Here is a 24,706-nt window from a genome sequence, read left to right as displayed (position 1 = left end):
CCTTTCTTTTTTGTTAACGATAAGCTTGTTTTCTGTATCTGTGAGTTTATTTTGTAAATAAATTCATTTTTATCATTTTTTGTAGACTCCACAAATTGATGGTATCATCTATTTGTCTTTCTCTAATTTACTTGACTTAGTATAATTAAGTCTAGGTCCAGCCTAGCAATAATTGCCTAGAAATAAATAAGCTGCAAATGACATTGTTTTATCCTTTTTATACTTGAGTAACATTACACTGTATATGTATTCCACATCTTCTTTATTCATTCATCTGTCCGTGGACACTTAGGTTGCTTCCATGTCTTGCCTATTTTAAATATTGCTGTTATGAACATTGGGGTGCATGTATCTTTTTGAATTAGCATTTTCTCTGTATATATGCCCAGGAGTAGATTTCAGTATTCTATGGCAACTCTATTATTAGTTTTTTAAAGAACTTCCATACTGGTTTCCATTGTGGTTGTACCAATCTGCATCTTCACAAACAATGTAGGAGAGTTCACTTTTCTCCACACCTTCTCCAGCATTTATTATTTGTAGACATATTGATGATAGCCATTCTGATCAGTGTGAGGTGCTACTTCAGTGTAAATATAACTTAAACATTAAATTAGCATATTGGTAAGTATTCAAAATTATGTACATGTAATATACAAATGGATGTGAAGAGTTGGATATAAAGAAGGCTGAGCACTGAAGACTTGATGCTTTTGAACTATGGTATTAGATAAGACTCTTGAGAGTCCTTGGACTGCAAGGAGATCAAACCAATCAATCCTAAAGGAAATTAATCCTGAATATTCATTGGAAGGACTGATGCTGAGGCTGAAGCTCCAATACTTTGGCCACCCGATGCAAAGAGCCAACTTATTAGGAAAGACCCTGATGCGGGGAAAGATTGAAGGCAGAAGGAGAAGGGGATGACAATGGATGAGATGGTTGGTGGCAACACTGACTCAGTGGATGGCATTACTCAATCCTGTGCTGCAGTCCATGGGGTCGCAAAAGTTGAACACGACTGAGCAACTGAACAACAACTGATATAACAACAACAATAGGTGAATGTAATTACTTTACTAGATTTTTAGCTAGTTTATTATTAGCCTCTGTGTAATGCTGAGTTGTGTTCCCTCAAAACTCTAATGTTGAAGGCCTAGCCCCCCACCCCTACTCCCACACATACCTAGTACCTCAGAGTGCATCTATATTTGAAGATATGACCTTTTAAAAGGTGGTTAAATTGAAACAAGACTGTTATTGTAGGCTCTTGATTTGTGTCATTATAAGAAAAGAAAATTTGAATGCACATAGTGAGAAGGTGACGCTCTAGAAGCCAAGCAGAGACCTCAGAAGACTTTAAACCTGTTAACATCCTAATCTTGGTGCTAGCTTCCAAAACTATGACCTGATAAATTTCTGTTGTTTAAGCCACCCAGTCCCTGATGTTTTGTTATGGCAGTGTTAGCAAACTACTATGAACTCTTTTTTAACATAACTAAATGGAATAGAAATAATTACATATTCTCTAAATGTGTGGCTGTGTTTTAAATGTGTGGATATGTTTCTGTATGCATTTATGTATGTGTGTGTAATGTGAACATCTAAATACAGATATAAAATATCTGCAGAAATATATCCTGACTAGAGTAGAGTGGATGAGTTCCAGTCAAGAAAAAAATACCAGAGACTTTAGTGGCATGTTATTAGTCTTCAGATGCTGACATCTTTTTTTTTTTTTTTAAGTAAATTCACAAGAAGATAAAAGGTGTTTCAGTGAAACTACTAGTTGTTGCTGTTGTTGTTCAGTTGCCCACTAGTGTCTGACTCTTGTGACCCCATGGACTGCTGCACACCAGGCTCCCCAGCCCTTCACTATCCCTTGAGCTTGCTCAAACTCATGTCCATTGAGTTAGTGATGCCATCCAACCACCTCATCCTCTGTCATTCCCTCCTCCTCCTGCCTTCAATCTTTCCCAGCATCAGGGTCTTTTCTAATGAGTCTACTCTTCGCATCAGGTGGCCAAAGTATTGGAGCTTCAGCTTCAGCATCAGCCCTTCCAATGAATATTCAAAAACTATTAGTACTCTGTTTAATCCTGTTATTCCAGATACCTGGTTTAAATCCAATGGTATAAATGAACTCATTAGCACTTAGAAAAAAAAAAAAAAGGACATGAAATCTGTGCTATAGATGTTACAATAATGAAAGCCTATTAAATGGGTGTAAAATATTGAAATATGTGAAATATCTTATTATATAAACCACAATATACAAAGAATTAAAATGTATACTTAGAAATTTTCATAGCATTTGTAATCCCTCTCTGGACCAGATAGCTAAACATACAACACATATTTGGTTTTTGTCATGGAATCATTAATGATATCTGTAGATTTTTTTTAATGGCTTGGACTCAAGTTGAGGACTGGCCATTGGTAAAGAAGAAAGAGACAGAAGATGTACTGGGATTAATTTTAGGACATGTTAGCAAATTATAACAAAGATTTATCTAGTTTGTCCAAAGAGCAACAACCTCAGGTCATTAGATTGGAGTCAATGAACTGATCAATAATTATCTGATAATAATACTTGAAAGCAATGGTTTATGACTATTGGAGAAATAATAGAAAGGTGAAAGAATGGAGGTATCAGAAGTATATATAAATAAAAGCTAACCCAGTAATGAGGCTTAAGATAGTTATTAATTCCAACTTTTCATATTCACTCATCTGCCTTCCTTCAAAGATTAGACTTTCACTGTCTTCACAAGGTCAGAGAGATTCTGATCTATGGATGAGGAAATAGAACTTAACCAAGCCCCTAAAACTCTATTTCTATATGGAGCCTTTCTAAAGTAAAGTTTGCATTCCTTTAAAAATTTTCTGTTATCTGGCCTTGGGTTTATTATCTCCAGTAAGTACTTTTCTGAAACTGGCTTCACCAGATATCTTTAATCCTATGATTTTAACTTCACTTTGTGAAGACCTCTTAAGTCTTCTGATACCATTATAGGTATCCCTATAATGTATAGGTATCACTATAGGTATCGCTATAAAATCACCTGATTTTAATAAACTTCCATAGTATACATACTAGATAATGGTGGATGCTCATTATTTTATTGCCTATGACTTGTCGTTCACTTGCTAAGTCATATCCTACTTTTTGAGACCCCATGGGCTGCAGTACACCATGCTTCCCTGTCCTCCACTATATCCTGAAATTTGCTCAAACTAGTCCATTGAGTTGGTGATGCCATCCAACCATCTCATCCTCTGACGTCCCCTTCTCCTCCTGCCCCCAATCTTTCCCAGCATTAGGGTTTTTCCAGTGAGCTGGCTTTTCACATCTAGTGGTGAAACTATTAGAGCTTCAGCTTCAGCATCAGTTCTTCCAATGAATATTCAGTATTAATTTCCTTTAGGGTTGACTGGTTTGATCTCCTTGCAGTCCAAGGGACTCTCAAGAATCTTCTCCAGCATCACAATTTGAAAGCATCAAATTTTTGATGCTTACCCTTCTTTATTGTCCAACTCTTACACCTGTACATGACTACTGAGAAAAAAAAAAAAAAAAACCCATAACGTTGATCATATGGACCATGGTCAGCAAAATAATTTCTCTTTTTTTATATACTGTCTAGATTTGTCATAACTTTTCTTCCAAGAAGCAAGAATCTTTTAAATTTCATGGCTTCAGTCACTATCCATTGTGATTTGGAGCCCAAGAAAATAAAATCTGTCAGTTTCCAGTGTTTCTCCATCTACTTGACATGAATTGACAGGACCAAATGCCCAATTTTAGTTTTTGGATATTGAGTTTTAAGACAAATTTTTCCTATGACTAGTATTTTATAGTTGATTATTTTAATACATTATTTTAATACATTTAATACATATTTAATACATTTAATATTAGGATGGTGTTACCATTATTTATTTCTTTTTAAATACAAAAAAGAAGAAATTGGAAGTCAAGGCTAATGGTTTCTTCCATATAAGAACGTGACCTCTCTGTGCTTTGGAAGATGGACACTGCAATGTCTACATTATGAAGCTGTGACAATCAGATGAGAAAATAAAAACCAGCAACCAATTGCTAGTAATTTTTATTATCAAAGGCAAGGGAAGAGAGAGATCCTCTCAGGACTTTAATGAGCATTTGTTTAAGAGATGAAGGTAAAATGGTTTGATGAAGCTTGTTTGTCAAAAATCTTACCATACTGGGCTTTTTTCCGTAGAAAGAGCAGGTCAGTGAATGTTTTCTCATACTCTTGCGATGTGATCAGGCTAAGATATTAGGTTTAGAAAGACTGGTCTTTCGACAGTATAGAGGATCAACTGAGAATGGGACAAATGAGTTAGAGGACCATGGAGACAGTGTACATAGAGGCAGTGAAAAGATAGGATGAATATGGGAATTTCATGGTTACAGTATTGGATTTGAGGATCTTTCATGTATGGATAGTCATCAACAATGATTCTAGTAGTATAAGTAAAGAACTCTAATGCAAGCATTGATTGAATAAGAGGAGAAGCTTAAGGATGATGACTTCATAAAGGTAATGATGTAAGTTGGATGACTGGTTGACTGTGTTCATGATTAGACTTCCAGGGGAAGACAGATTAGTGAAGTCCAGGAGAGAAATCAGGAGTCAAGCTGTATATGAAAAAGTCCTTTGCTCAGAGATGGCAACTGAGCCCTAGGTGTGGATGATATGGTCTATGCAGAAGTTTGGGACAGATATCTATAAAATGATTGGCTTCATTTTTCTACACTTGGTCAGAGTTGAAGTAAAGGGAAAAGAACAGAACACTTGTGATTTGGAGTATAGAATTCCAATTTGATTTTTGTCTGCACAAGCTGAGTGAACTTAGGCTATTTTTTAAACATGCTAGTTTGATTTTCTCTTCTATGAAATACAGATAACTTATTTACTATACTTATAATAAAATTCTTTCTTGCTACTTCTGAAAGACCACCTGTCAGTCAACTTATTTTATTTTAGAGTGTAATTGATAAAAAATGTTGTGTTAGTTTTAAGTTTACAGCAAAGTGATTCAATAATATGTTTATGTATCTATTAATCTTCAAATTCTTCTCCCATATAAGTTGTTAGTAATACTGAGCAGAGTTCCCTTGCTATACAGTGTATCTTTGCTAGTTATTCATTTCATATACAGCAGTGTGTACATGTCCATCACAAACCCCCTATCTATTCCTCCCCCTCCTTCCTTCTCCCTTGGTAATAGTAAGTTCATTCTCTAAGCCAGTAAGTCTGTTTCTATTTTATAAGTTCATGTCTACTTTTCAGTTCAATTCAGTCGCTCAGTTGTGTCTGACTCTTTGCAACCCCATGACCCATAGCACGCCAAGCCTTCCTGTCCATCACCAACTCCCAGAGTCCACCCAAACCCATGTCCATTGTGTCTGTGATGCCATCCAATGATTTCATCCTCCGTCATTCCCTTCTCTGCCTACCTTCAATCTTTCCCATCATGAGAGTCTTTTCAAATGAGTCAACTCTCTGCAACAGGTGGCCAAAGTATTGGAGTTTCAGCTTCAACATCAGTACCTCCAATGATCACCCAGGACTGACCACCTTTAGGATGGACTGGTTGGATCTCCTTGCAGTCCAGGGGACTCTCAAGAGTCTTCTCCAACACCACAGTTCAAAAGCATCAATTCTTCTAGATTCTGAATAAAAGTGATATCATACAGTATTTGTCCTTCTCTGTCTGACTTACTTTACTCTGTATGACAATCTATATGTCCATCCATGTTGCTGCACATGTCGTTATTCCATTCTTTTTAATAGCTGAGTAATATTCCTTTCTGTATGTACATCACCTCTTTATCCACTCACCTGTCAATGAACACTTAGGTTGCTTCCATTTCTTGGCTACATAGTCAGTTTTTGATCTTTATTCTGGCTAGATTCTAAATTCAGCTCCTTTGAATTTAATTGTGATTTCAATTAGATTGAGCAACACCTGTTACTTTATTTCATGTCTAGTCCTTTCACTCTGGCAGCTCTTAGGAATATTAGCATAAAATAGCCCCAAATCTTTCCTCCTCTCTTTGCTGTCTGTCTCTCTCCACTCTATCTCTCTCCTCTTTGTCTCTCTCTATTTACCTTTCTTTCTCAGCTTTACTCCACTGCCACCCATTCTAGAATATATTGAAATATTTGTTTAATATTTCATTAATTAAGTCGGCATCACCAACTTGATGGACATGAGTTTGAGCAAGCTCTGGGAGTTGGTACTGGACAGGGAAGCCCAGTGTGCTGCAGACCATGGGGTTGCAAAGAGTTGGACACGACTGAGTGACTGAACTGAATGGATTTGTTTTCTGATGGGGAAAAGAGAAAGGAGGGGAGGATTAGATTTCTTCTTCTGACCAAGAAGAAACAGGGACCATGTTTTGCCCTTCTACCTGAAGCAATAAAAATAAAACAGAAATACATGTGAAAAATAAATTTTAAGATATTGAACATGAAACAACATAGGACAGTGATCCCTGAGAGATGAGGAACAAATGAAGTGAACCCTTTAATTTTCCCAACTTACTTCCCTGAATGATGAATTTCCGGGTAATAAGATAGGGAGAGGGAACCCATCGGGAAAGGATTTGAGGATGGAATTGAGAGGCCAGGGAGAACAAGGCAGCTAGTTTTCAAGTCCAAATCCAGAGAGGAGGAAGCTACAGAAAAAAGAGCTAGAGCTCTAAAGGGACACCGCTCTGCTTTCAGCTGAGTGCTGATCGGTGAAGGTGTATGAAGAAACTAAGCGGGACCTGGGAAAGGATCATCTAGGAGAACTGGAGGGAATGATTTTCAGAGCTCACACAAGGCTGAGAATAAAATCAACACATTGCACACCTATAAAATTCACCTTGTATAGCCTAAATGGACACATCTTTTAGTTGTTAATAATATTTTAATAAAACAACATAAAAGAAAGAAAGTAGATTTTTAAAGTGGCAAACAGGACACTGATAGAATTACTAGACATGACATTAAGAAGTTATTCTGACTGTATTTAATATTGTCAAGAAGGTAGAGAAAAAATCATGTCATTTGAGATACAGAAAATTATATTTATAGATATATATTTATAAATAAATATATTTATTTATATTTATAAATATAAAATTATATTTAGAGATATTTTTAAAATACAAATTCTAAGACCTAGTAATGAAGTGTATCTAATATGAATCTATCCAGTATACTTTGGGTGGAATTAAAGTAATTGGACCATGCAGAAGGAAAGACTAGTGAACAAGGAATCAGAGAAATAGTTACACTTTTTAAAATAAAACAAAGAGAAAAGACAATGAAAAAAACGTGAACAGACCATTAACTGTGTGAGACAGCTTTAAGTGATATGGTATACATATAACTGGAGTCCAGAAAAGAAAAAGGAGTAGTAAATACAAAATGCATTGAAATAAAATGTATTTTAAGTAAATACAAAATGCAAAACAAAAATAATATTTAAATAATGGATAGAAACTTTCTAAACTTGATGAAAACAATAAATACACAGACAAAAAAAATCTCAGTAGCCAAAATAATGAGAAACAGAAAGAAAACCACACCAAGGTTCAGCAACAAACTGCTTAAAAATCAGAAAAGAGGTAGCTTATGTTCATAAGAGAGAAGTTTGTTCTCACTGAAAGCCTGAGATAATGAAGAAACCACAACATTAAAGTACTGAAAGAAAGAGAGTCACTATAATATTCTGTAATCCTGTAGAAAGAGAAGCAATGCCAAAGAATGTTCAAATACCACAGAACTGCACTCATTTCACAAGCTAGCAAAATAATACTCAAAATTCGCCAAGCTAGGCCTCAACAGTCCATGAACTGAGAACTTCCAGATGATCAAGTTGGATTTAGAAAAGGTAGAGGAACCAGAGATCAAATTGCCAACAATCTGTTGGGTCATAGAAAAAGCAAGAAAATTCCAGAAAAACAAACAAACAAACAAAAAAACTATCTACTTCTGCTTTATTGACTATGCCAAAGCCTTTGACTGTGTGGATCACAACAAACTATGGAAGAAAATTCTTAACAAGTTGGGAATACCAGACCACCTTACCTGCCTCCTGAAAAATCTGTATGCAGGTCAAGAAGGAACAGTTAGAACCAGATATGGAACTACAGACTGGTTCCAAATTGGGAAAGGAATACATCAAGGCTGTATATTGTCATCCTGCTTATTAAACTTAAATGAAGAGTACATCATGAGAAACGCTGGCTGGAGGAAGCACAAGCTGGAATCAAGATTGCCAAGAGAAATATCAATAACCTCAGATATGCAGGTGACACCACCCTTATGGCATAAAATGAAGAGGAGCTAAAGAACCTCTTGATGAAAGTGAAAGAAGAGAGTGAAAGGCAGGCTTAAAACTCAACATTCAAAAAACTAAAATCATGGCAGGTAATCCCTTCACTTCATGACAAATAGATAGGGAAACAATGGAAACAGTGACAGACTTTACATTCTTGGGCTCCAGAATCACTGCAGATGGTGACTGTAGCCATGAAATCAAATACATTTGCTCCTTGGAAGAAAAGCAATGACCAATCTAGATAGCATATTAAAAAGCAGAAACATTACTTTCCCAACAATGGTCTGTCTAGTCAAAGCTTATGAATTTTCCTGTAGTCATGTATGGATGTGAAAGTTGGACCATAAGGAAAGCTGAGCACTGAAGAACTGATGCTTTTGAACTGTGGTGTTGGAGAAGACTCTTGAGAGTTCCTTGGACAGCAGGGAGAACCAACCAGTCAATCCTAAATGAGATCAGTCCTGAATATTCACTGGATGGACTGATTCTGTAGCTGAAACTCCAATACATTGGCAACTTGATTTGGCACCTTTTTCTTGGAAAAGAGCATGATGCTGGGAAAGATTGAAGGCAGGAGGAGAAGGGGACAATAGAGGATGATACGGTTGGAAGGCATCCCTGACTCAATGGACATGGGTTTGGGTGGACTCTGGGAGTTGGTAATGGACAGGGAAACCTGGTGTGCTGCAGTCCATGGGCTTGCAAAGATCGGACATGCACTGACTAAACTGAACAGATAGAATTCTATACCCAATGTACATAGATTTCAAAGTTAACATTTTTTCATTTATCATTCTTAGAATCAGCACTGGTTCCATTTTAGTGGAAAATTGAATTTAGTAATCAAGGTCTGGCAATAGATTTACAATTGCTATTAACATATCACTGCTCCCAGGTGTTCTCAGCGGTCACAAGTGTGGAATAAGTGTGCTTTTATATGCACCTATGTACATGTAAATATACACACTTTTACAATATTTGCATCTATATTTTGCTGTTGTTCAGTCGCTCAGTCACGTCTGACTCTTTGCAACCCAATGGACTGTGGCCCACCAGGCTTTCCTGTTTTTTACTAACTCCAGGAGTTTGCTCAAACTCATGTCCATTGAGTTGAGGATGCCATCCAATCATCTCATTCTCTGCCACCCTCTTCTCTTTCTGCTCTGAATATTTCCCAGCATCAGAGTCTTTTCCAGTGAGTTGGTTCTTTGCATCAGGTGACCATAGTATTGGAGCTTCAGCTTCAGCATCAGTCCTTCCAATGAATAGGCAGGGTTGGTTTCCTTTAGGATTGACTGATTTGATCTCCTTTCTGTCCAAGGAACTCTCAAGAGTCTTCTTCAGCACCACAATTTGAAAGCATCAGTTCTTTGGTGCTCAGCCTTTTTTATGGTTCAACTTCACATCTGTATGTGACTACTGGAAAACCACAGCTTTGACTCTCTGGCCTTTCTTGGCAAAGTGATGTCTCTGCTTTTCAATATGCTGTCTAGGAGCTGACTGTGGCTTGGATCATGAACTCCTTATTGCCAAATTCAGACTGAAATTGAAGAAAATGGAGAAAGCCACTAGACCATTCAGGTATTACCTAAATCAAATCCCTTACGACTATACAGTGGAAGTGAGAAATAAATTTAAGGGACTAGATCTGATAGACAGAGTGCCTGATGAACTATGGATGGAGGTTTGTGACATTGTACAGGAGACAGGAATCAAGACCATCCCCAAGAAAAAGATATGCAAAAAAGCAAAATGGCTGTCTGAGGAGGCCTTACAAATAACTGTGAAAGAAGGGACGCAAAAAGCAAAGGAGACTCTCTGGTTTCTTGGACTTGGGTGATTATTTCCTTCCCCATTTTAGGGAAGTTTTCAACAATTATCTCTTCAAGTATTTTCTCATGGTCTTTCTTTTTGTCTTCTTCTTCTGGAACCCCTATGATTCGAATGTTGTAGCATTTAATATTGTCCTGGAGGTCTCTGAGATTGTCCTCCTTTCTTTTAATTCGTTTTTCTTTTATCCTCTCTGATTCATTTATTTCTACCATTCTATCTTCTAATTCACTAATCCTATCTTCTGCCTCTGTTATTCTACTACTTGTTGCCTCCAGGGTGTTTTTAATTTCATTTATTGCATTATTCATTATATATTGACTCTCTTTTATTTCTTCTAGGTCCTTGTTAAACCTTTCTTGCATCTTCTCAATCTTTGTCTCCAGGCTATTTATCTGTGATTCCATTTTGATTTCAAGATTTTGGATCAATTTCACTATCATTATTCGGAATTCTTTATCAGGTAGATTCCCTATCTCTTCCTCTTTTGTTTGGTTTGGTGGGCATTTATCCTGTTCCTTTATCTACTGGGTATTCCTCTGTCTCTTAATCTTGTTTAAATTGCTGAGTTTGGGGTGTCCTTTCTGTATTCTGGCTGTTTGTGGAGTTCTCTTTATTGTGGCATTTCCTCACTGTGTGTGGGTTTGTACAGGTGGCTTGTCAAGGTTTCTTGGTTAGGGAAGCTTGTGTCGGTGTTCTGGTGGATGAAGCTGTATTTCTTCTCTCTGGAGTGCAATGAAATGTCCAGTAATGAGTTATGGGATGTCTATGGTTTGGGGGTGACTTTGAGCTGCCTGTATCTTGGAGCTCAGTGCTGTGTTCCTTGTTGCTGGAGAATTTTCTTGGCATGTCTTGCCCTGAAACTTGTTGGCCATTGTGTGGTGCTTGGTTTCAGTGCAGGTATGGAGGCATTTGATGAGCTCCTGTCAATTAATGGTCCTTGGAGTCAGGAGCTCCCTGGAGTCAGGGTTTGGACTTAAGCCTCCTGCTTCCGGTTATCAGTCTTATTTTTACAGTAGTTTCATAGCTTCTCCTTCTATACAGCACCACTGATAAAACATCTACGTTAAAGATGAAAAGTTTCTCTACCGTAAGGGTCACCCAGAGAGGTTCACAGCATTATATGGAGAAGAGAAAAGGGAGGAGGGAGTTAGAGGTGACCCGAATGAGATGAGGTGGAATCAATAGAGGAGAGAGTGGGCTATCCAGTAATCTCTTCCTTATGTGCACTCCACAACTGGACTGCTCAGAGTTGTTCATGGAGTTATACAGAGAAGAAAAGAAGGAGGAAGGTGACAGAGGTGGCCAGGAGGTTAAAAGGGGGGAATGAAAAGGAGGGAGACAGATCCAGCCAGTAATAAGTTTCCTAAGTGTTCTCCACCATCTGGAACACACAGAAATTCACAGAGTTGGGTAGAGTAGAGAGGGATTAGGGAGGAGACACAGGCGACCTGGTGGAGAAAAAGGAGAGTCCAAAGGGAGAGACAGCAGTTAAGCCAGTAATCTTGCTCCCTAGTGATAAATGGGTACTGAAGATTGGGTTCTTAAAGGTACAAAATTGATAACAAATACATAAAAGTAAAAATTAAAAATCTAGAGTAGAGTTTAGAATTTCAAAAATACGATGTTAAAGAAAAGAAGAAGGGAAAGAAAGAAAAAATGAACAAACAAAAACAAACAAGGTCGTGAAAATTATAAAGAAAATATAGGTACAAAACTGATAACTAATACCAAAAAGCAAAAGTTAAAAATCTATAGTAGAGTTTGGAATTTCAAAAATACAATGTTACAAAAAGAAGAAGAAAAAGAAAGAGTGAGAAAAAAAAAAAAACAAACAAGAACAAACAAAGTCGCATAAATTATAAAGAAAGTACAGGTACAAAATTTATAACAAATACCAAAAAGTATAAATTAAAAATCTAGAGTAGAGTTTGGAATTTCAGATATACAATGTTATTTAAAAGAAGAAGAGAAAGAAACAGAGAAAAAGAAAAAGAGAAAATAAAAAAGCGTCACAGAAATTATGAAAAAAAAAACTATAGGTACAAAATTGATAACAAATAACAAAAAGCTAAAATTAAAAATCTAGAGTAGAACCCCAAGACACATATCAATCAAATTAACAAAGATCAAACACAAAGAACAAATATTAAAAGCAGTAAGGGAAAAACTACAAATAACACACAAGGGAATTCCCATAAGGATAACAGCTGATCTTTCAATAGAAACTCTTCAAGCCAGGAGGGAATGGCAAGACATACTTAAAGTGATGAAAGAAAATAACCTACAGCCCAGATTATTGTAGCCAGCAAGGATCTCATTCAAATACGAAGGAGAAATCAAAAGCTTTTCAGACAAGCAAAAGCTGAGAGAATTCAACACCATCAAACCAGCTCTCCAACAAATACTAAAGGATATTCTCTAGATAGGAAACACAAAAATGGTGTATAAATTCGAACCCAAAACAATAAAGTAAATGGCAATGGGATCATACTTATCAGTAATTACCTCAAACATAAATGGGTTGAATGCCCCAACCAAAAGACAAAGACTGGCTGAATGGATACAAAAACAAGACCCTACATATGTTGTCTACAAGAGACCCACCTCAAAACAGGGGACACATACAGACTGAAAATGAAGGGCTGGAAAAAGATTTTCCATGCAAATAGGGACCAAAAGAAAGCAGGAGTAGCAATACTCATATCAGATAAAATAGACTTTAAAACAAAGGCTGTGAAAAGAGACAAAGAAGGTCACTACATAATGATCAAAGGATCAATCCAAGAAGAAGATATAACAATTATAAATATATATGCACCCAACACGGGAGCGCCACAGTACGTAAGACAAATGCTAACAAGTATGAAAGGAGAAATTAAAAATAACACAATAATAGTGGGAGACTTTAATACCCCACTCACACCTATGGATAGATCAACTAAACAGAAAATTAACAAGGAAACACAAACGTTAAACGATACAATAGACCAGTTAGACCTAATTGATATCTATAGGACATTTCATCCCAAAACAATGAATTTCAACTTTTTCTCAAGCGCACATGGAACGTTCTCCAGGATAGATCACATCCTAGGCCATAAATCTAGCCTTGGTAAATTCAAAAAAATAGAAATCATTCCAAGCATCTTTTCTGACCACAATGCAATAAGATTAGATCTCAATTACAGGAGAAAAACTATTAAAAATTCCAACATATGGAGGCTGAACAACACGCTGCTGGATAACCAACAAATCACAGAAGAAGTCAAAAAAGAAATCCAAATTTGCATAGAAACGAATGAAAATGAAAACACAACAACCCCAAACCTATGGGACACTTTAAAAGCAGTCCTAAGGGGAAAATTCATAGCAATACAGGCATACCTCAAGAAACAAGAAAAAAGTCAAATAAATAACCTAACCCTACACCTAAAGCAACTAGAAAAGGAAGAAATGAAGAACCCCAGGGTTAGTAGAAGGAAAGAAATCTTAAAAATTAGGGCAGAAATAAATGCAAAAGAAACAAAAGAGACGATAGCAAAAATCAACAAAGCCAAAAGCTGGTTCTTTGAAAGGATATATAAAATTGACAAACCATTAGCCAGACTCATCAAGAAACAAAGGGAGAAAAATCAAATCAATAAAATTAGAAATGAAAATGGAGAGATCACAACAGACAACACAGAAAGACAAAGGATCATAAGAGACTACTATCAACAATTATATGCCAATAAAATGGACAAATTCTTAGAAAAGTACAACTTTCCAAAACTGGACCAGAAAGAAATAGAAAATCTTAACAGACCCATCACAAGCACGGAAATTGGAACTGTAATAAAAAATCCCCCAGCAAACAAAAGCCCAGGTCCAGACGGCTTCACGCTGAATTCTACCAAAAATTTAGAGAAGAGCTAACACCTATCCTGCTCAAACTCTTCCAGAAAATTGCAGAGGAAGGTAAACTTCCAAACTCATTCTATGAGGCCACCATCACCCTAATACCAAAACCTGACAAAGATCCCACAAAAAAAGAAAACTACAGGCCAATATCACTGATGAACATAGATGCAAAAATCCTTAACAAAATTCTAGCAATCAGAATCCAACAACACATTAAAAAGATCATACACCATGACCAAATGGGCTTTACCCCAGGGATGCAAGGATTCTTCAATATCTGCAAATCAATCAATGTAATATACCACATTAACAAATTGAAAAATATAAACCATATGATTATCTCAATAGATGCAGAGAAAGCCTGTGACAAAATTCAACATCCATTTCTGATAAAAACTCTCCAGAAAGCAGGAATAGAAGGAACATACCTCAACATAATGAAAGTTATATATGACAAACCCACAGCAAACATTATCCTCAATGGTGAAAAATTGAAAGCATTTCCTCTAAAGTCAGGAACAAGACAAGGGTGCCCACTTTCACCATTACTATTCAACATAGTTTTGGAAGTTTTGGCCACAGAAATCAGAGCAGAAAAAGAAATAAAAGGAATCCAAATTGGAAAAGAAGAAGTAAATCTCTCACTGTTTGCAGATGACATGATCCTCTACATAGAAAACCCTAAAGACTCTACCAGAAAATTACTAGAACTAATCAATGATTATAGTAAAGTTGCAGGATATAAAATCAACACACAGAAATCCCTTGTATTCCTATACACTAACAATGAGAAAACAGAAAGAGAAATTAAGGAAACAATTCCATTCACCATTGCAACGGAAAGAATAAAATACTTAGGAATATATCTACCTAAAGAAACTAAAGACCTATATATAGAAAACTATAAAACACTGGTGAAAGAAATCAAAGAGGACACTAATAGTTGGAGAAATATACCATGTTCATGGATTGGAAGAATCAATATAGTGAAAATGAGTACACTACCCAAAGCAATTTATAGATTCAATGCAATCCCCATCAAGCTACCAACGGTATTCTCCATAGAGCTAGAACAAATAATTTCACAATTTGTATGGAAATACAAAAAACCTCGAATAGCCAAAGCTATCTTGAGAAAGAAGAAGGGAACTGTAGGAATCAACCTACCTGACTTCAGGATCTATTACAGAGCCATAGTTATCAAGACAGTATGGTACTGGCACAAAGACAGAAATATTGATCAATGGAACAAAATAGAAAGCCCAGAGATAAATCCACACACATATGGACACCTTATCTTTGACAAAGGAGGCAAGAATATACAATGGATTAAAGACAATCTCTTTAACAAGTGGTGCTGGGAAATCTGGTCAACCACTTGTAAAAGAATGAAACTAGAACACTTTCTAACACCATACACAAAAATAAACTCAAAATGGATTAAAGATCTCAACGTAAGGCCAGAAACTATAAAACTCCTAGAGGAGAACATAGGCAAAACACTCTCCGACATACATCACAGCAGGATCCTCTATGACCCACCTCCCAGAATATTGGAAATACAAGCAAAAATAAACAAATGGGACCTAATTAAACTTAAAAGCTTCTGCACAACAAAGGAAACTATTAGCAAGGTGAAAAGGCAGCCTTCAGAATGGGAGAAAATAATAGCAAATGAAGCAACGGACAAACAACTAATCTCAAAAATATACAAGCAGCTCCTACAGCTCAATTCCAGAAAAATAAATGACCCAATCAGAAAATGGGCCAAAGAACTAAATAGACATTTCTCCAAAGAAGACATACAGATGGCTAACAAACACATGAAAAGATGCTCACCATCACTCATTATCAGAGAAATGCAAATCAAAACCACTATGAGGTACCATTTCACGCCAGTCAGAATGGCTGCGATCCAAAAGTCTACAAGCAATAAATGCTGGAGAGGGTGTGGAGAAAAGGGAACCCTCTTACACTGTTGGTGGGAATGCAAACTAGTACAGCCACTATGGAGAACAGTGTGGAGATTCCTTAAAAAACTGGAAATAGAACTGCCTTATGATCCAGCAATCCCACTGCTGGGCATACACACTGAGGAAACCAGAAGGGAAAGGGACACGTGTACCCCAATGTTCATTGCAGCACTGTTTATAATAGCCAGGACATGGAAGCAACCTAGATGCCCATCAGCAGATGAATGAATAAGAAAGCTGTGGTATATATACACAATGGAGTATTACTCAGCCATTAAAAAGAATACATTTGAATCAGTTCTAATGAGATGGATGAAACTGGAACCTATTATACAGAGTGAAGTAAGCCAGAAAGAAAAACACCAATACAGTATACTAACACATATATATGGAATTTAGAAAGATAGTAACAATAACCCTGTATATGAGACAGCAAAAGAGACACTGATGTATAGATCAGTCCTATGGACTCTGTGGGAGAGGGGGAGGGAGAGGGTGAGGAGATTTGGGAGAATGGCATTGAAACATGTGTAATATCATGTATGAAACGAGTCACCAGTCCAGGTTCGATGCACGATACTGGATGCTTGGGGCTGCTGCACTGGGATGACCCAGAGGGAGGGTATGGGGAAGGAGGAGGGAGGAGGGTTCAGGATGGGGAACACAGGTATACCTGTGGTGGATTCATTTCGATGTTGGGCAAAACTAATACAATATTGTAAAGTTTAAAAATAAAATAAAAAAAGAAAAAAAAAAAGCAAAGGAGAAAAGGAAAGATATACCCATTTGAATGCAGAGTTCTATTCTGCATTCAAGGAGAGATAAGAAAGCCTTCTCCAGTGATCAATGCAAAGAAATAGAGGAAAACAACAGAATGGGAAAGACTAGAGATCTCTTCAAGAAAATTAGAGATACCAAGGGAACATTTCATGCAAAGATGGGCTCAATAAGGCCAGAAATGGTAGGGACCTAGCAGAAGCAGAAGATATTAAGAAGAGGTGGCAAGAATTCACAGAAGAATTGTACAAAAAAGATCTTCATGATAAAGATAGTCACAATGGTGTGATCACTCACCTAGAGCCAGACATCCTGGAATGTGAAGTGAAGTGGGCATTAGGAAGCATCACTACAAACAAAGCTAGTGGAGGTGATGGAATTCAGGTTGAGCTATTTCAAATCCTGAAAGATGATGCTGTAAAAGTGCGGCATTCAATACGACAGTAAATTCAGAAAACTCAGCAGTGGCCACAGGACTGGAAAAGGTCAGTTTTCATTCTAATCCCAAAGAAAGGCAATGCCAAAGAATGCTCAAACTACCACACAATTGCACTCATCTCACATGCTAGTGAAGTAATGATTAAAATTCTCCAAGCCAGGCTTCAGCAGTACATGAACCGTGAACTTCCAGATGTTCAAGCTGGTTTTAGAAAAGGCAGAGGAACCAGAGATCAAATTGCCAACATACGTTGGATCATGGAAAAAGCAAGAGAGTTCCAGAGAAACATCTATCTGCTTTATTGAATATGCCAAAGCCTTTGACTATGTGGATCACAATAAACTGTGGAAAATTCTCAAAGAGATGGGAATACCAGACCACCTGACCTGCCTCTTGAGAAACCTATATGCAGGTAGGAAGCACAGATAGAATTGGACATGGAACAACAGACTGGTTCCAAATAGGAAAAGGAGTATGTCAAGGCTGTATATTGTCACCCTGCTTATTTAGCTTATATGCAGAGTACATCATGAGAAACGCTGGGCTGGAGGAAACGCAAGCTGGAATCAAGATTGCCGGGAGAAATATCAATAACCTCTGATATGCAGATGACAAGATCCTTATGTCAGAAAGTGAAGAACTAAAGAGCCTCTTGATGAAAGTGAAAAAGGAGAGTGAAAAAGTTGGCTTAAAGCTCAACATTCAGAAAACTAAGATCATGGCATCCAGTCCCATCACTTCATGCAGACAGATGGAGAAACAGTGGCTGACTTTATTTTTCTGGGCTCCAAAGTCACTGCAGATGGTGATTGCAGCCATGAAATTAAAAGACGCTTACTCCTTGGAAGGAAAGTTATGACCAAACTAGACAGCATATTCAAAATCAGAGACATTATTTTGCCAACAAACATCTGTCTAGTCAAGGCTATGGTTTTTCCAGTGGTCATATATGGATGAGAGAGTTGGACTATAAAGAAAGTGGAGCATTAAAGAATTGATGTTTTTGCACTGTGGTGTTGGAGAAGACTCTTGAGAGTCCCTTGGACTGCAAGGAGATCCAACCAGTCCATCCTAAAGGATATCAGTTCTGGGTGTTCATTAGAAGGACTGATGTTGAAGCTGAAACTCCAGTACTTTGGCCACCTGATGCAAAGAGCTGACTCATTTGAAAAGAGCCTAATGCTGGGAGGGATTGGGGGCAAGAGAGAAGGGGATGACAGAGGATGATGGCTGGATGGCATCACTGACTCGATGGAAGTGGGTTTTGGTGGACTCCAGGAGTTGCTGATGAACAGGGAGGCCTGGTTTCCTGTGATTCATGGGGTTGCAAAGAGTTGGATGACTGAGCAACTGAACTGAACTGAACTGAAGTACGTTTGTCATAGCTTTTCTTCCAAGGAACAATCATCATTTAATTTCATGGCTCCAGTCATCACCCACAGTGATTTTGGAGCCCAAGAAAACAAAGTGTCTCATTGTTTCCATTTTTCCCCCCATGTCTATTTGCCATGAAGTGATGGGGCTGAATGCCATGATCTTATTTTTTTGAATGTTGTGTTTTAAGCTATTTTTGCACTCTCCTGTTTAATCCTCATCAAGAGGATCTCTAGTTCCTCTTTGCTTTCTGTCATTAGGCTGGTGTGATTTGCTTACCTGAGGTTATTGATATTTTTCCCAGCAATCTGGATTCCAGCCTGTGCTTCATCCAGCTCAGCATTTCTCATGATGTACTCTGCATAGTAATTCAATAAGCAAGGTGAAAGAATCCAATCTAATGTACATCTTTCCCAATTTGGAACCAGTTTGTTGTTCCATGTCCAGTTCTAACTGTTCCTTCTTGACCTGCATACAAGTTCTCAAGAGGCAGGTAAGGCAGTCTGGTATTCCCACCTCTTTTAAGAATTTTCTACAGTTTGGTGTTATCCACAAGGTCAAAGACTTTAGCATAGTCAATAAAGCAGAAGTAGGTGTTTTTTCTGGAATTCCCTTGCTTTTTCTATGATCCAATAGATGTTGGCAAATTGATCTCTGTTTCCTATGATGTTTCTAAATCAAGCTTTTACATCTAGAAGATCTTGGTTCATGTACAGTTGAAGCCTAGCTTGAAGGATTTTGAGCATTATCTTGCTCTTTGATATTATCTTGTTAACACGTGAAATGAGTGCAATTGTGTGGTAGTTTGAATATTTTGTGGTAGTTTGAACATTTGTGCAATCCATATGAATTTCTATGTATATGTATCAGTTCAGTTCAGTTCAGTTGCTCAGTCTTGTTTGACTCTTTGCAACCCCATGAATTTCAGCACCCAGGTCTCCCTGTCCATCACCAACTCCAGGATTTCACTCAGACTCACGTCCATTGAGTCGGTGATGCCATCCAAACATCTCATCCTCTGTCATCCCCTTCTCCTCCTGGCCCCAATCCCTCCCAGCATCAGAGTCTTTTCCAATGAGTCAACCCTTCGAATGAGGAGTTTCACCTTCAGCATCATTCCCTCCAAAGAAATCCCAGGGCTGATCTCCTTCAGAATGGACTGCTTGGATCTCCTTGCAGTCCAAGGGACCCTCAAGAGTCTTCTCCAACACCACAGTGCAAAAGCATCAATTCTTCGGCACTCAGCTTTCTTCACAGTCCAACTCTCACATCCATACATGACCACTGGAAAAACCATAGCCTTGACTAGACGGTCTTTGTTGGCAAAGTAATGTCTCTGCTTTTCAATATGCTATCTAGGTTGGTCATAACTTTCCTTCCAAGGAGTAAGCGTCTTTTAATTTCATGGCTGCAGTCACCATCTGCAGTGATTGTGGAGCCCAGAAAAATAAAGTCTGACACTGTTCCCATATCTATATCTCTATTTTTCTGTATGCATATTGCTCTATGTATATACTGAAAGCAGTGAGTTCACACTATCTTCTTACCCAGTATCTCATGGTTTATTCTAGTTTTTCTCTTTCTGTGTGTGTAACTCTTCTGTCAGTGGTAAGCAGGCTCTCACTATACCTCATATGTTTACTTATCTCTTATGTCATGTCCTGTATATAATTGAGCTCCCATTTCTTTTGATTCACTTTACCTCTATCTCTCCACAGTTACCACACTTACATCCTTTTCTTCTTATAATATGATAATGATCACAAGTGGAATTTTAATTTTAATACTTGTCCTCACAGCTGATAAATTTTAATATACAGAACTACAAACAAAACGTATGTGGTAAGTTTTCTGAAAATACATTTTTTAAAAAAGTTATAGGTTATAAAAAAGAGATTAATGGTAGAAACATTGTCCTTAATTACTCCCACCTTTCAGAATACATGCACCTGAAAATTCTTATGTTACATGGATGAAGGATGCATCCTTATTTCCTTATTTTTAATTTTTACTTCTTTTCTCTTGAAATAGAGTTGATTTACAATATTGTATTTGTTTCAGTTATACAGCATGGTGATTTACTACTTTTATGGATTGTACTCCATTTAAAGTATTAATAGACAATAATGGATATATTTCCTCTTCTGGAAAGGAAATCTTGTTGCTTATTTATACATAATAGTTTGTGTTTCTTCATTCCATACCTTGGCTCATCCTCCCCATTTCCCTCTCCTGACTGATGACCACTAGCTTGTTCTCTATATCTGTGACTCTGTTACTGTTTGTTAACATAAATTTATTAGTTCTATTTTTTAGATTTCACATAAAAGTAGTAACAGAGTATTTGTCATTCTCTGACTCATTTCACTAAGTGTAATATATTCTAGGTATATCTATGTTGCTTTAGGTGGCAGAATTTCATTCTTCCTTTGTGGCTGAGTAATATATTATTGGGGCTTCCCTGATGGTTGAATGGTAAAGATGCCCCTGCCAATTCAGGACACATAGATTTGATCTCTGGGTCAGGAAGATCCCCAGGAGAAGGAAATGGCAACCCACTCCAGTATTATTGCCTGAGAAATCTCTTCGACAGAGAAGCTGGCAGGAGACAGTCTATGGGTTCCCAAAAGTTTTGGACATAGCAAGTAAACAACGATATTCACACACATATATATATACACACACATTACATCTTCTTTATCCATTCATCAGCTGATGGACACTTATGTTGCTTCCATATCTTGGCAATTGTAAACAGTGCTATCACTGTGGGTAAATTTGGAAGGATTTTTCAGAATTAAAACATTTAAATTTTCTTTAATTAGATGCCTGAGTTGTCACCATAGGAGAAATATGATAATGGGGATGAAGTGACATATACTATTGTCCTTAAGTGTGAAAGAATAGGATATATTTGGATAACTACATGGTGCCTGCAGCATAGTGTAGCAGACTGGGTAGAAGAAACACAGCAAGGGAAAGAAGAAGGAATATTTTATATATATATATATATATACACACACACACTAGAAAAAGGAGGTTGGGGCTGATCAAGTCCTGAGTAAAACAAAAATGAGTAATAAAGAGAAAAAACATGAACTCAAGTAGTTCTCTCAAAAAGGGGAATGAAAAATACATATTTTTAATTGTCAAAAATTAAACTTGGATATTTCTGGAAAAGTTTAATTTCAATTTTTTTCTTGTTTCTGAAAGTTTGTTCTCACTTCATGGACTACATGTCCCTACATTTTTATGATATTTTCATAAATATTGAAGTTAGATTATTACCTGTAATTTCTTCCCAACTCTTAAATTCTGTGATTTTACGTATAGCCTTTATTTCCTTTGTTCTGCTTATACTGAAAACCTTGCATCCAATATATGAGCTTATTTTGTGCATAAATTCAAAGATGCAAATTTCTCATTCTTTCCTCCAGAACCAGTCTAGCTGTCAATTTTCTCATAGCGCCATGCACTTCTGTATTCCTCAGGCTATAGATGATAGGATTGAGCATCGGTGTGACGACTCCATAGAACAGGGCAATCAATTTATCAAAAGCAGCGTCTTTGGACTTTGGCTTCATATACATGAAGAGGATTGTCCCATAAAACACAGTCACCACCATTATGTGGGCTGAGCAGCTGGAAAAAGCCTTTTGTCTTCCTTCAGCTGAATTGGTTCTTAGGACAGTGGTAAGGATGAAAATATAGGAGATACAAACCAACAGTAATGGAACAAATAAAAATATTACATTGCCCACCATGATAGTAATCTCATTCAAGGATATATCTGTGCAAGCTAGCTTGACAAAAGCCAATATTTCACAAACAAAATGATTGATGAGGTTTTTTCCACAGAAGGGCAACTGTACTGCAAGAATTGTTTCTGTCAATGAGTTGAGAAAGCCCAGTCCCCAGGAGAGAGCTGCCATCTGAATACAAAGTGCCTTGCTCATGATGATAGGGCATCTCAGAGGGTTATAGATGCCTATGGAACGGTCATATGCCATCACTGCTAGAAGTACACAGTCTGTCGACCCCATAGTGTAAGAGACAGACATCTGAACAACACACCTAGTGAAGGAGATAGTTTTTTTCTCTGATAGAAAGTGTATCAGCACTGAGGGGATAAAGGAGGATGTGTATCAATTGTCAAGGAAGGAAAGATGACAGAGGAAGAAGTACACAGGGGTGTGAAGGTGGGAATCCAGGAGAGTGAGGATGATCAGAGTGCTGTTCCCTAGGAGAATCACCAGGTACATCAACAAACACATCGCCAAAAGGAGTTTTTCTGCTCTTGGATACTCAGAAAGTCCCTGTAGAATGAACTCAATGTCTGTCCAATTGGTCCTTTCCATTTCACATTTTCATACCTGGAGTAATCCAGAAGAGATGCGGGTTTAAGGACTCTATACAGTATTATAATATGAAGTAAGAGAATATTGGAGGAAGGGCAACAGGTCAGTATTAGCTGGCTGGGTTTACAGTTGTGAGTTTAGATTTTCAAACTTTTCTTTTAGCTCATGTGTCAGGGAATAAAAGAAAGACAATAATTATGTTTGTAATTTATTAAAAATACAAACTTAATATTCCATTTCTGACTTTATGTGCACAAATTCTGAGTCAGGGAAGAATTATTTAATAAATATTTGTTATTCCTGATTCAGATTTACTTTGAATATCATCATTTTGTAAATAACATGCTTAACATCATTAAAATATTGATTTATGATTTTATATCATGCCAGTCACTAACAGTAACATTGGTTAGGGTTTTACAAATTATGAAAATTTTCATCATACTTATTTTATCATCACTATAATACTCTGAGGGAGATAAAGTTCATAACGGTAAGAAGTATTTTAAAACACAGTAGGTAAACAACCTACTATTAAGTTCTATGTTTTCTGACTTTACATCCCCCTTTTGAAATTACTTGGTTATTGCTCTCAAAATTATAGAAGTTGTCTGAGTGGGAGTGTCTAAGGCATCTTTTAGAATAACGCTCTCCAGATGATTCTATTGTGTAGCTGAGGAAGAAAACACCCATCCAGATCTTAGTATACAGATGAATCACATGGGAAATTTTTGTAAAAGACTCTCAATCAGTGGATCTGAAGTAGGTTTTAAGATCTGTATTCATTAACATATTTTCAGATGTTGTTGATGTTGCTTGTGTATAAGCACATGAGTAGCAAGGCCTTTTAAATCATCTCTCCCTGATATCTTTGGAACTTGCCATTGGGGTTTCAGTTCTATGTAGGATTGAAATTGAACAGCAGACAATACAAAACTAAACATTTTGGTGAGACTTCTGTGTAAGTGTATTGCAATTTGTTTTGGATTCCTTAGTTTTTAGAAGTACAACCTACAAAATCACACATAGAACAGTTTGCCCTTTATTTCTGTCCATATGAAAGGCATTCCTTTTCCATTTGCTGAATTTGCAATTAAGCTCAATATTTTCCAAGAAAGGAAATTGAGATTCTACCAGACCACCTTACCTGCCTCCGGAGAAATCTGTATGCAGGTTAAGAAGCAACAATTAGAAGCAGACATGGAACAACAGACTGGTTTCAAATTGGGAAAGGAGTACGTCAAGGCTGTATATTGTCACCCTGCTTATTTAACTTCTATGCAGAGTACATGATGCAAAATGCAAGACTGGATGAAGCACAAGCTGGAATCAAGATTGCCAGGAGAAATATCAATAACCTCAGATATGCAGATGACACCACCCTTATGGCAGAAAGCAAAGAAGAACTAAAGAGCCTCTTGATGAAAATGAAAGAGGAGAGTGAAAAAGTTGACTTAAAGCTCAACATTCAGAAAACTAAGCTCATGACATCCGAACCCATCACCTCATGGCAAACAATGGAAACAATGGCAACAGTGACAGACTTTATTTTCTTGATCTCTAAAATCACTGCACATGGTGACTGCAGCCATGAAATTAAAAGATGCTTGCTCCCTGGAAGAAAAGCTATTACCAACCTAGACAGCATATTAAAGATCAGTGATAGTACTTTGCCAACAAAGTTCTGT

At 37.2% G+C, this 24,706-nt stretch overlaps 1 pseudogene; it reads right to left on the bottom strand.

Moving 5' to 3' along the window:
• Positions 1 to 22,064: 22,064 nt before the first annotated feature.
• LOC133253502 (olfactory receptor 13C7-like) lies at positions 22,065 to 23,086 on the bottom strand (annotated as a pseudogene).
• Between the last annotated feature and the right edge of the window lie 1,620 nt (positions 23,087 to 24,706).

This window comes from Bos javanicus, chromosome 8 (genome assembly GCF_032452875.1).
Source record: "Bos javanicus breed banteng chromosome 8, ARS-OSU_banteng_1.0, whole genome shotgun sequence".
Classification (NCBI taxonomy): domain Eukaryota; kingdom Metazoa; phylum Chordata; class Mammalia; order Artiodactyla; family Bovidae; genus Bos; species Bos javanicus.
The sequence above is the reverse complement of the archived record's forward strand: the minus strand, read 5'-3'. Positions and strand labels throughout refer to the sequence as shown.